The sequence below is a fragment of the Phocoena sinus genome, chromosome 2 (genome assembly GCF_008692025.1).
Source record: "Phocoena sinus isolate mPhoSin1 chromosome 2, mPhoSin1.pri, whole genome shotgun sequence".
Lineage (NCBI taxonomy): Eukaryota > Metazoa > Chordata > Mammalia > Artiodactyla > Phocoenidae > Phocoena > Phocoena sinus.
The window spans coordinates 143844839-143856144 of NC_045764.1; positions in this window are offsets into that span (position 1 = coordinate 143844839).

The window sequence follows — 11306 nt, forward strand, 5'->3', positions numbered from 1 at the left end:
AAGATTCCTTCTTTTAGCATTTTCTTTTTGCTCAGAGAACTTCCTTTACCCATTCTCTTAAGGTAGGTCAGCTGGTGACAAATTTTCTTAGTTTTCCTTCATCTGAAAATTTCTTGACTTCCCCTTCATTCCTGGAGAATGTTTTCACTGGATATACAATTCTGGGTTGACAGTTTTCTTTCAGCACTTGGAAAATTGTGCCACTTCCTTACAGCCTCCATGGTTTCTGATGGGAAATCTCTGTCACGTGAATTATTTTTCCCCTTTAAGTAAGGTATTGTTTCTCCACCACTGCTTTCAAGATTTTTTGTCTTTAGTTTTCAGAAGTTTGACTATGATATATCTTGGCATGAATTTCTTTGGGTTAATCGTATTTTGCGTTTACTCACCTTCTTGCATATGTAAGTTTATGTCTTGCCAAATTTGGGAAACTTTCAGCCATTATTTCTTCACCTTTTTTTTTTTCCAGCCTCACCTTCTTTCTCCTCTCTTTCTGATCAAATGAGACGATTATTAGATTTTTTTGTTATAGTCCCAAGGTCCCTAAAGCTCTGTTCATTTTTTTTCCAGTCTGTTTTCTCTCTGTTGGTCATATTGGGTGACTGCTATCTTCAAGTTCACTGATTCTTTCCTGTGTCCTTCCATTTTGTTGTTGAGTCCATACATTGAGTTTTTAATTTTAGTTATTATATTTTTCAGTTCTAAAATTTCCATGTGGTGATTTTTGATATCTTCTATTCTTTACTGAGACCCAATTTTTTCAACTGTTTTAAATGTGTTTGTAATTGCTTGTTGAAGCATTTTTATTATGGCTACTTAAAATCCTGGTCAGATAATTCTAACAACTATGTCATCTTGGTATTGGCATCTGTTGATTGTCTATTGTCTTTCAAGTGGAGATTTTTCTGATGAATGACTTTAGCTAGAAACCTGAGCACTTTTAATATTATGAGATTTTGTATCTTATTTAAATCTTCTGTTATAGCAGGTCTCCACTTGAGATGGGCTGGGATCTGGGACCTGGGACCCTTTACTGGAGTGCTCGAACCTGGACAAATGTCCCCTCAAGCAACAGAATACAAAGCAACTATAAGGGACTAAAAATAACTGCATGCATGGGCAGTTGGGGCAATTATGAACAATAAGGTACAGAAAAAACTGAAACCAACTGCTACTTCTAAGGTTCCAGGAGCAAAAGCTGGGTACTGTTTATGATCCCTTCACACGGCACCACCAAGAGTGTGGGTAGACCACCTAATCTACACCTCCTGCCCAACCCACGTACCTGCCCATTCTTACCCCTTTTAAGGACCCAAGCAGCTCCTCTTGTGGAGCAAGCATGGGCACCTGACTCTTGTTTTCACTCCCTCCTGCTGCAGCATGAGCCCCAGTAAAGCCTTGCCTGGAATTCTTGTCTGGTCTCTTCTCGATATCTATTGATTAAAGAGTCCGGCGGCCCAGGTTGTTAACACACTGATGCTGCTCCAGCAGATGTAGAAGGGCACCACCACATCACTAGGTAGGGGCAGAGTCCAGGTTCCCCACTTGGCCTCCATTGACACCTGGTGGGGAGGCGTTCCTTGTAACTTCTGGGTGGCTGTGGAAGTCCAGGCTTCCCACACGTTCCCCACTGACACCAGAGGGTGGCACTAGGGGAAGCTATTACCACTCAGCCTTCTCTGATGTCGCCCCAGCAGCAGAGTGGGGCTCCTCTTTACAGCCTGGCGAAGGTGAAAGTCTAGATTACCCACCTTGGCCTTTGTGGCAGGGATGATGATGGGGTTGCAGTTTTTTCTGTAGTGTTGCGCTGGAGTAAAGTAGTTATTGTCTAAAAGTTTTCTGTGTTGCTAGGCTGCTCTTTATTTTGTCTTTTGGCTAAAGAGAACAGGTTTCTGTAGCGCATTTCTTCAATTCCCTACAGAGGTTTCTGTAGGCCATCTTCTCCAGCATGCAGTCTGGGACATACGAGGGAAAAAGAAAACCCAGGGAACTCACCACTGTGTCCTTCTAGGGTCCCTAGTCAGCCTCCTTCTCTCCATCTTTCAGAGTCTTCTTTTGTTTGTTTCATATAAAATGTCCAAGGATTTTAGTTGTTCTTTTTTTTTTTTTCTTTTTTTTGCGGTACGCGAGCCTCTCACTGTTGTGGCCTCTCCCGTTGCGGAGCACAGGCTCCGGACGCACAGGCTCAGCGGCCATGGCTCACGGGCCCAGCCGCTCCGCAGCATGTGGGATCTTCCCGGACCGGGGCACGAACCCGTGTCCCCTGTATCGGCAGGCGGACTCTCAACCACTGCGCCACCAGGGAAGCCCTTTAGCTGTTCTTAATGGGAAGGATAGGGAAAGGTATGTCTGCCCTGTGGACAAAGAATGTCACTTGCCATTTCAGTAAACAAAGGATGTTGAGGCCATCAAGACATCAGTCACTGGGCTTCCCTGGTGGCGCAGTGGTTAAGAATCCACCTGCCAATGCCGGGGACACAGGTTTGAGCCCTGGTCTGGGAAGATCCCACATGCCATGGAGCAACTAAGCCCATGAGTCACAACTACTGAGCCTGCATGCCACAACTACTGAAGCCCTTGCGCCTAGAGCCCGTGCTCTGCAACAAGACAAGCCACCGCAATGAGAAGCCTACGCACCACAACGAAGAGTAGCCCCTGCTCGCCACAACTAGAGGAAGCCCACGCACAGCAACGAAGACTTAATGCAGCCAAAAATAAATAAGTAAATTAATTTTTTAAGAAAAGACATCATTCACTGCAGCTATGCCCCCAGTGGTGCACAGAGGGGAACTCAGGATGGAGGAAAAACTAGGGTACTGGCCCTAGGTAGTTAAGGTGCATATCAAAGGAATAATTTCATTAAGCCCAGACTCTTGCATCTTCCCATACATAGAAAAGTGCTAAATTCATTAACTTGAGATGCCTGGGTTTTCCTTAATTAGCAGTAATCTTTTTGTGTTCTGACTACTTGGGTTTTTTTGTTTTTGTTTGTTTGTTGCAAAAACTCCTACATATCCTGGTTCCTCCCTTACCTCTTTGGAGCAGTCCCTCTTCTGAGAGGCTGTCTCCCAGGCTGAAGTCTTTAGTAAGCCAGCAAATAAAACATAATTCTCAACTTTTGGGTTGTGCATTTTTTTTCAGTAGACAACCCCATCTTTCAGAAGCAGAGTTTTCCTTATCTGTCCATAGAAAACACTTTTTTATTGAGGGGTTATCATCCATGCAGTAAAATATAGTCTATGCCTTACTTTTTCATATTCTTAAATGGTGTCTTTTGATGAACAGAGGTTTTAATTGTAATGAAGTCTAAGTTAGCAATATTTTCCTTTATGGTTAGTGCTGTTGTATGTTTTGTTTAAGAAACTTTGCCTGCCTCAAGTTCATGAAAATATTCTATTCCTTTTTTTTTCCTAGAAGCTTTATTATTTTACCTTTCATATTTATGCCTATGATCCATTTTTAATACTTTGTTTAATATGAGATAAGAGTCAAGGCTCTTTTTTTTCCCCTACAACATTTGTCAAAAAGAACATCTTTTCTCCACTGATGGCAGTGGTGCCTTTATTGTAAACTAGGTGACGACCTCTGCATCGGTCTGTTTCCAGACTCTGTTATGTTCTGTTGCTCTCTTTTGTCTTTCCTTGTGCCAACATCAACCTGTCTTTATAGTAGGTTTTGATTTCTCATAGTGTTAAGTCTTCCAGCTTTGATATTTTACTTCAAGACTGTGTTGGCTGTTCTAGGTTCTTTATATTTTCACCAGAAATCCTGCTTGGGTTGCATTGAGTCTGTCAATCAATTTAGGGAGAATTGACTTTTTTTTTTAAACTGAGGTATAGTTGATTTACAATATGTAAGTTTCAGGTGTACAACTTAGTGATTCACGGTGTTTCAAGGTTATACTCCATTATAGTTATTATAAAGTATTGCCTATATTCCTGTGCTGTACAACATTTCCTTGTAGCTTATTTATTTTATTTTATTTTTTTTTTTTACTTATTTATTTTTAACATCTTATTTATGTTGTCTTCTAGCCCATGACCTGGTATATGTCTCCATTTATTTAGGTCTTCTCTAGTTTCTCTCAGCAATCTCCTTGTGCATCTTTCATTACACTTATTTCTAGGTATTTGGTGTTTTTTTGATACTCTTATAAATAATATATATATTTAAAATTTTATTACCTGTCCATTTTTAATAAGATATGTTTATTATTTTCCCAACAACGTCAAACTGAAATTTTATGAAAGAAAATACACCCATAATCGTGTCACCTAAACAAATCTTCATTTCCCAAGCATTTAAGTCCTTTTGTTTTAATGTTTTTAATTGTTGAGAAGATGATGCAATACAGAAAATTTGTGGGGACTTCCCTGGTGGTCCAGTGGTTAAGAATCTGCCTTCCAATGCAGGGGACACAGGTTCGATCCCTTGTCGGGGAACTAAGATCCCACATGCAGTGGGGCAACCAAGCCCGTGTGCCACAACTACTGAGCCTGTACGCTCTGGAGCCCACGCACCACAACTAGAGAGCCTGTGCACTGCAACTACTGAGCCTGTGTGCTCTGGAGCCCATACGTCAAAACTAGAGAAGCCTGCGTGCCACAACGAAGAGCCCACGTGCTGCAACTAAGACCCAATGCAGCCAAATAAATAAATAAATATTGTTTTAAAAAAGAAAAGAAAATGTGAATGAGAAAAAAATTACACAAGTCCTAAAGACCGTTCAGTTTTACATATTACTTTTCCATCATTTTCTTAGTTTCTGCACTTTCAAAAATTATTGTAGTGATAGTATATACACCATTTTGTAATGTTAAAATATAAACTGAGGCATTTTAAAAATGTTAAGAGTTTATTTGAGAAAAAAATCAATTCAAATTGGGCAGCACCAAACCAGAAGTGGGTAAGAACTCTCATTCCACTGACAGGAGCTAGGGGAAAGACTTTTATAGAGAAAAGGTGGAAGCAAAGCAAGGAAATCATCTGATTAGCTTTAGCATAAGTTTGTAGTATTTGGAATGCCTGATTGGCCATTTGTGATTGGTTGCCCTTAAGTTTAGATTTCTTAACTTTGAGGCATTTATAGATTTTGGTTTGCTTATGTAGGCAGCAAAGGTATTAGGATCACCTCAGTGTAATTAATTTAACAAAAATGAATGTTTTGGCAGACATTTTCCATATTTCTATAGATTTTATAAATACATTTGAAATAGCTACATAGTGTATATGTATAGCTGATTCACTTTGTTATACAGCAGAAACTAACAAACCATTGTAAAGCAATTATACTCCAATAAAGATGTTAAAAAGAGAAAGAAAAATAAAATAAAATAGCTACATAGTGTTCCAGCCTGTTAATCTACCATAATTTACTTCATATCACCCTCTTGTTTTCCTACCCAGTGAAAATGGCTAGTAACGATTTCATATAAGGAAGAATGACAGTGAAAAAAATAGACAACTAGAGAAGAAAGGAAAAATAGACACGTAGAAATAGAAGGAAACCTACAGAAACAGATACAGCACAGAAAGCAGAGGGTTTTTTTCTTGGAGTCATATCCCCATCTTGTGCCATTTTAGGATAGTAAAGCTTAATGTTTTCAATTTAAATCAACGAACCACCTGGCTTTTTTGTGGGAGGTTTCTCTGCCCTTGAAATATCAAGAGACTTTATATCCTTGTACACTAAAGTTTTTCTTAATGGAATAAACCAAACGTGGGAAAGTTTAGTTAAAATGATGGATCTAGTTTGACGGACATAGGCTTGAGAAACAGGTTCAGTTAGATCATTATATTCTCAGCTCAGTTTCAAGTGATGGGTAGCAATGACTTCTCTAAGTGATTTTGATGAAGCCACAACTGTGTAGCCTAGGAAGTAAGTTACCTTCATGTGAATATGATTCTGAAGATTTAAAATGAAAAGTGAAAGAAGGCTGGTTAAAGACTTACCATTCAAAGTGTGGTAGGTAGACCAGCAGCATGGGCATCACCTGGGAGCTTGTGAGAAATGCAGATTCTTGGGTCTCACAGCAGACCTACTGAGCTTAACAAGAGTCTCAGGTGATTTGCTTGCACATTAAAGTCTGACCTAACTCTTCATACTGCATTCTCTACCCTGACTGCATATTAGAGGCACCTGGGGAGGTTTTAAAACTGCTGCCTGGGTCCATCCCTGATGAATAATGGGTGGTAGGGGAGGGAGGACATGGACTTGAGCATTTCTTAAAAAGGTCCCTAGGTTCTTTTTAACAGCTGCCAGGGTTGAAAACTGTTGGAAGGAAACCTTTTCCTCTGTCATTTTAGGTTCAAGTGAGTGGGGGCTTGCGAATTAACTGACAATAGATTAACAGGAGAGAAGAAAGTTGCTCAGTGATGAGTAACTCGCTGAATAGCCAAAGTAAAGCTATATACACCAGCTTAACAAAAGGAGAGGGGGTTAGGGCTTCATACTTCAAAGTATGGAAAGTTCTTTTGGGCTTTTTGACACTAATAGGCAGCTGGTTCCCTTTTTGGTGTTAAAAGTCAGTCATTTCCCAATCAGGAAAATCCCTCAGTGGGGTGGGCTGGTGGGAGTCAATGGCAGCTGTATTTTCAGGAGGCTCTGATTAAGTTTCTTTTTTTTTTTTAATGTTCTTTTTATGGCTGATAATCAGATATTATTAGTTTAAAGTAATTTTCATACTACCTTGGTGGGCTATTCATCTTTTCAGAACTATTACTCTAGTACCACCATTCTATTACTCTATATCATATGTATCAATATTACTCTAGTACCACCATGTTCCTCCTCGCCCAGGCTTAAAATCTCTCCTCTGTTTCCCTCCCTAATCTGTAGCGAAGTACCATCTATTCCAGTTGCGCAGTACTTTTAACATCTGTCCCTCATCTCCCTGACTGCACTAGTTAAACGAAGTTCTCCCCCATACGTACTCTCTACCACACTACCTTATTTTTCACACGTATTTCATTTATCACGCATATCAGTACCTACAATTCTCTGTCTCAAGGAGAGCTTGGATTCTAACACTGAACCCCCAGATCCTAAAACACTATCTGACAAAGAGTGGGCGCCCAAATATTTATTGACTCTCTCCCTCCACTTCCATCAGTCAAGATCATGCCTCTTAGGTGAAATCACTTTTCTCACCATTCCCCAGACACCTTACAGATTCCTCCTGGAAAATCCTTAAGGCTCGGCTTGAACGCCAATTCCATGAAATCTTCCCTGTCCCATATAAGAGTGGTAATTCCATCCTCAGAACTTTCAGAGCATAAAGAGACGTGACTTCTTTTCAAAGACACTTAAGATAAACAAGGTCCTCCTGGATAGCATAGGGAACTGTATTCAATATCTTGTAATAACCTATAATGGAAAAGAATACATATATATAACTGAATCACTTTGCTGTACACCAGAAACTAACACAATATTGTAAATTAATTATACTTCAATTTTAAAAGACACATGTCATTTAATATCTATTTATTCAATACAAATTTATTGAACACCCTTCATGTAGCACTGTGTTAAATGATAGTAAGATACCATTCAGGCTCTCAAACAAGCTGCTCTCCAGGAGGAAGAGATAATCCTCTAAATAGGCAATTGTAAGTCAGAGGATTAAGTGAACCATGGGAGGGGTAACTAATACCCTTGATCTGACTTGGTTTTGGATTCTGCTTTTGACTCCTTACTCTGTGACCTTGAGCAAATGACTTAGCCTTACCAGGTCTTGGTAAATGGAGATAACACCAGTGCCTACCTCACTGCCTTGCGATGAGAATTTAATTAACACTTGCAAAGTGTTGAGCAGGTATCTAGTATATAGTAATCATTCAGTAATGTTAGCAAGTACTATTATGACTAACTCAGCTTTGGAAGGTCTGGAGAGGCTTCTCTGAAGAAGTGACTTCAAAATGAAAACCTGAAGAATGAGAAGAAATTAAGGAAGGGAAGGGAGGGAGGGAGAAGGACGTAAGGTTCCCAATAGAAAGAACAGTAAAGTGCAAAGGGCTCGAAGCTCTTTTTCCAGTTTGGAACCTGAACAAAGGACAAAGTGTTCTGTGTCTTCGGCAGCCCCAGCCTCTGCTGGCACTAAAAGAGATTTCACACCTAAATTTCATTTGGCCCTTGATGGCAGCCATTGGTCTGCTTTCACTTCTCCATCACTGATCAGGGCCCCAGATAAAAACCCCTCTGTGTTGTGGTGGTGGTGGTAGGGGTAGGGGTAGGGGGAGTGATGAGTATGTGAGGGGCTCAGGCACCTGCCTCCACATGCTGGTTGGGCAGGCAATGAAACCAGTCATTTACTCTTATGCCCCCTCCTCTAGTCCCTTCACTCCCGCCTCTCTACTGAACCCAGGAATCTCCATTGCATGGTAAACAGACTCTGAAGTTTTACCCTACATAGAACTCATCCTTTGCTTCCTTACTTTAACCGTATTCTAGGGTTGTTATGTTAATTCTCTCAGCTCCAGGATGGAAACGTGAGAAAGAAGGGACCACATTTTCCCAACTCCCTAATGCAGACTCAGGACCATTAACCCATTGTGTAAAAAAGTCTTCTGAAGTTTATGCTCTTCAACACTATCCCTGAGACCTGACCCCCCACCTACCAGTCTGACCCAAGTCACCGTGCTTCCTCTGCTCTGCACGTTTGGGCTATACGGGCATTCTTGTTTTTTCTCTGACCCACAAGCAGGTTTCAACTTCGGGGTTTTTGATCTTGCTCTTCCCGTAAGCCTGGAAGGCTCTTTCCCTAGAACTTGTTATGGCAGCTCCTTCTCGTCATTCAGGTCGTTGGCTCAAACGTCAGTTTGGAGAGGCCTTTCTCGACACCCCTCTCTAAAACATCATGTCCTGTCCCATTACCGTGCATAATTTTCTCCATAGAATTTACTGCCATCTGAAATTATGTATCTACTTGACTGTTTTCCCCACTAGGATGTAAGTACTGGGAGTGATGAGATATTATCTGTCTTCATCTTTATCAGCAGCACATAGAACAATGTTTTGCACGTTAAATATTGACAATAAATGAATGAATGAATATCTTAAATTAAGAGGCTCTAAATTTTAGTCAAAAGGTGTGGTCAATGAGCTCAGCCCTTTAGTATGTAAAAGCAGAAGTCCCAAAAGAAATCTTTGGGAATTTCCACTTACCATATCAGAGCCATAGACCAAGGACCATGAGTAAGGGTTTCATAAGAATCTGGAAGGTTTGTTTATTATTTACCAATCTCCTGCTATGTGTCAAGCACTGTGCTCAGGAAAGGACCAAACGATGAACAGAAAAAGTCATGGTTCCTGCCTTTGAGAATTTGCAATTTAGTCCTTTCTGAGTTCCCTTGGGTTTGCAGTAAACAGTGGTGTGCTGGAAGCTGCTTTTAGCCACCTGCAAAACCCTACTGTTAAATTTTCAGGAATTTTGCAAGCCAGTTGTTAAACACTGCCATCATTAAAAGTCAAATTATATAAACTTACAAGTAAATTATGTTAAAAACAAAGATAATATACACTCAAAACTTCATGCCTAATTATTTTACTGTGTCTTACTATTTTTTATGCTCTTGAGGTTATTTATGCTGATTGTATATGTATGGTGGAAACATTATATAGTGAGCACCGTTTCCCAGCTTCATGTTCAGTGACATCACTATGGTAGCTTGAAATGGTAGCTGTGGGGGAGTATTTACCCCAGGGAACTCGCCCAACACCATAATCATGTCTTATCTACTCACCACCCTCACCCCCAACACACACTCCCAGTAACCTATCAAGGGATAGAGTATGTGTTGGCAGCCACTGAATTAAAGAGGCAGAATCTCTAGGTCATCCTATAAAGGAAGAAGAAAAACAGAATCAGCTGGTTTGGACCTGAGGAAGGGTCCTAGAACTATGCTATAATAATAGTACTACAAGTTTTAAAGTAAATTTCTAAAACTTAATTCATTCTTTTATGTAATTTCAGAATATTATCTTTAATAACTTAAGAAAATAAATTTATTTTAGTTTTGGCTGCGTTGGGTCTTCATTGCTGCGGGCGGGCTTTCTCTAGTTGTGGTGAGCGGGAGCTATTCTTAGCGGTGCGCGGGCTTCTTATTGCGGTGGCTTCTCTTGTTGCGGAGCACGGGCTTCAGTCGTTGCGACACGCAGACTCAGTAGCTGTGGCTCGCGGGTTCTAGAGCACAGGCTCAGTAGTTGTGGCGCACGGTCTTAGCTGCTCCGCGACACGTGGGATCTTCCCGGACCAGGGCTCGAACCCGTGTCTCCTGTATTGGAAGGCAGATTCTTAACCACTGCGCCACCAGGGAAGCACCTAAAAATTTATTTTTGGTAGGACTAACGTCCAGATTCCTGCAAGCCATTCCTGCAAGACACTAGTCATGGATAAGAACTTGGAATCTAGAGCCACATAGCTCTACCAACTTACAAGCTACCTGACTTTGGAAAAGTAAATTATCTTCTCTGATCCTGTAATCTCGTCTTTAAAATAGTCCCTACTTTATGGAATTGTTAGAGGGCCAAAAGTTCTTAGAACTTTAGTTGGTTATTGTTATTAAAATATTATTATTATTAAAACTTTAAGCAGTTACTTTCAGCTCTTTAGCCTCGCTGAAATTTAGAAGTAGTCCAGATATGTTGCTATGTTTGGTTTTTAATAACCAGTGCTCCAGTTATTCAGGTAAAGAATTTAAAACTCCTAGAAGGTACTTTGTAAATCCTAACCTTCCCATCTAAAATAGGTGGGTTACTATTAACACGCCCGGCCGGGAGAGCTCTAATCTAAGTTTGATCTCCTAGCCTTCGACGCCCAAAGGTGGGATAAGTACGTTTCCTGGACCTTGAGCTCTGATACGAAACGGAGCCAAGGGACGCCAGCTTGGTCTCCGCAAGGCAGTCACGTGGGGTTGGGCCAAGCCCAGCCCAGCCAACCATTCCGTAAAATAGGCATCTGCCCGGCGTGCCTCCATGTGAAGACAGCCACCATCCGCGAGCCTACGTGTGCGTTCGCTTGTTCCTCTGAGTTCGCGAATTTTGCAGGAGCCGACCGCTTCCCGCCCAGGGACACACCTGTCCGTGACCGCACTCTTATTGGCCGGGCCCCGATCTTGGCCCTGTGGCGTCAGCGGCAGGGGCTTGTCCTTGGCCGGAGAGCCTGGGCCAGAGCCGAGTGACATCAGCGAGGGCGTTCGGGGCACTGAGCAGCAGTGGGCGGGGCTTGCCGGAAGGTGTGCCGGGGGCTGGTTGGGGGCGAGGCGGCGGGGCCTGGGCGGGGCTAGGCGGCGGTGACGTCATGGGG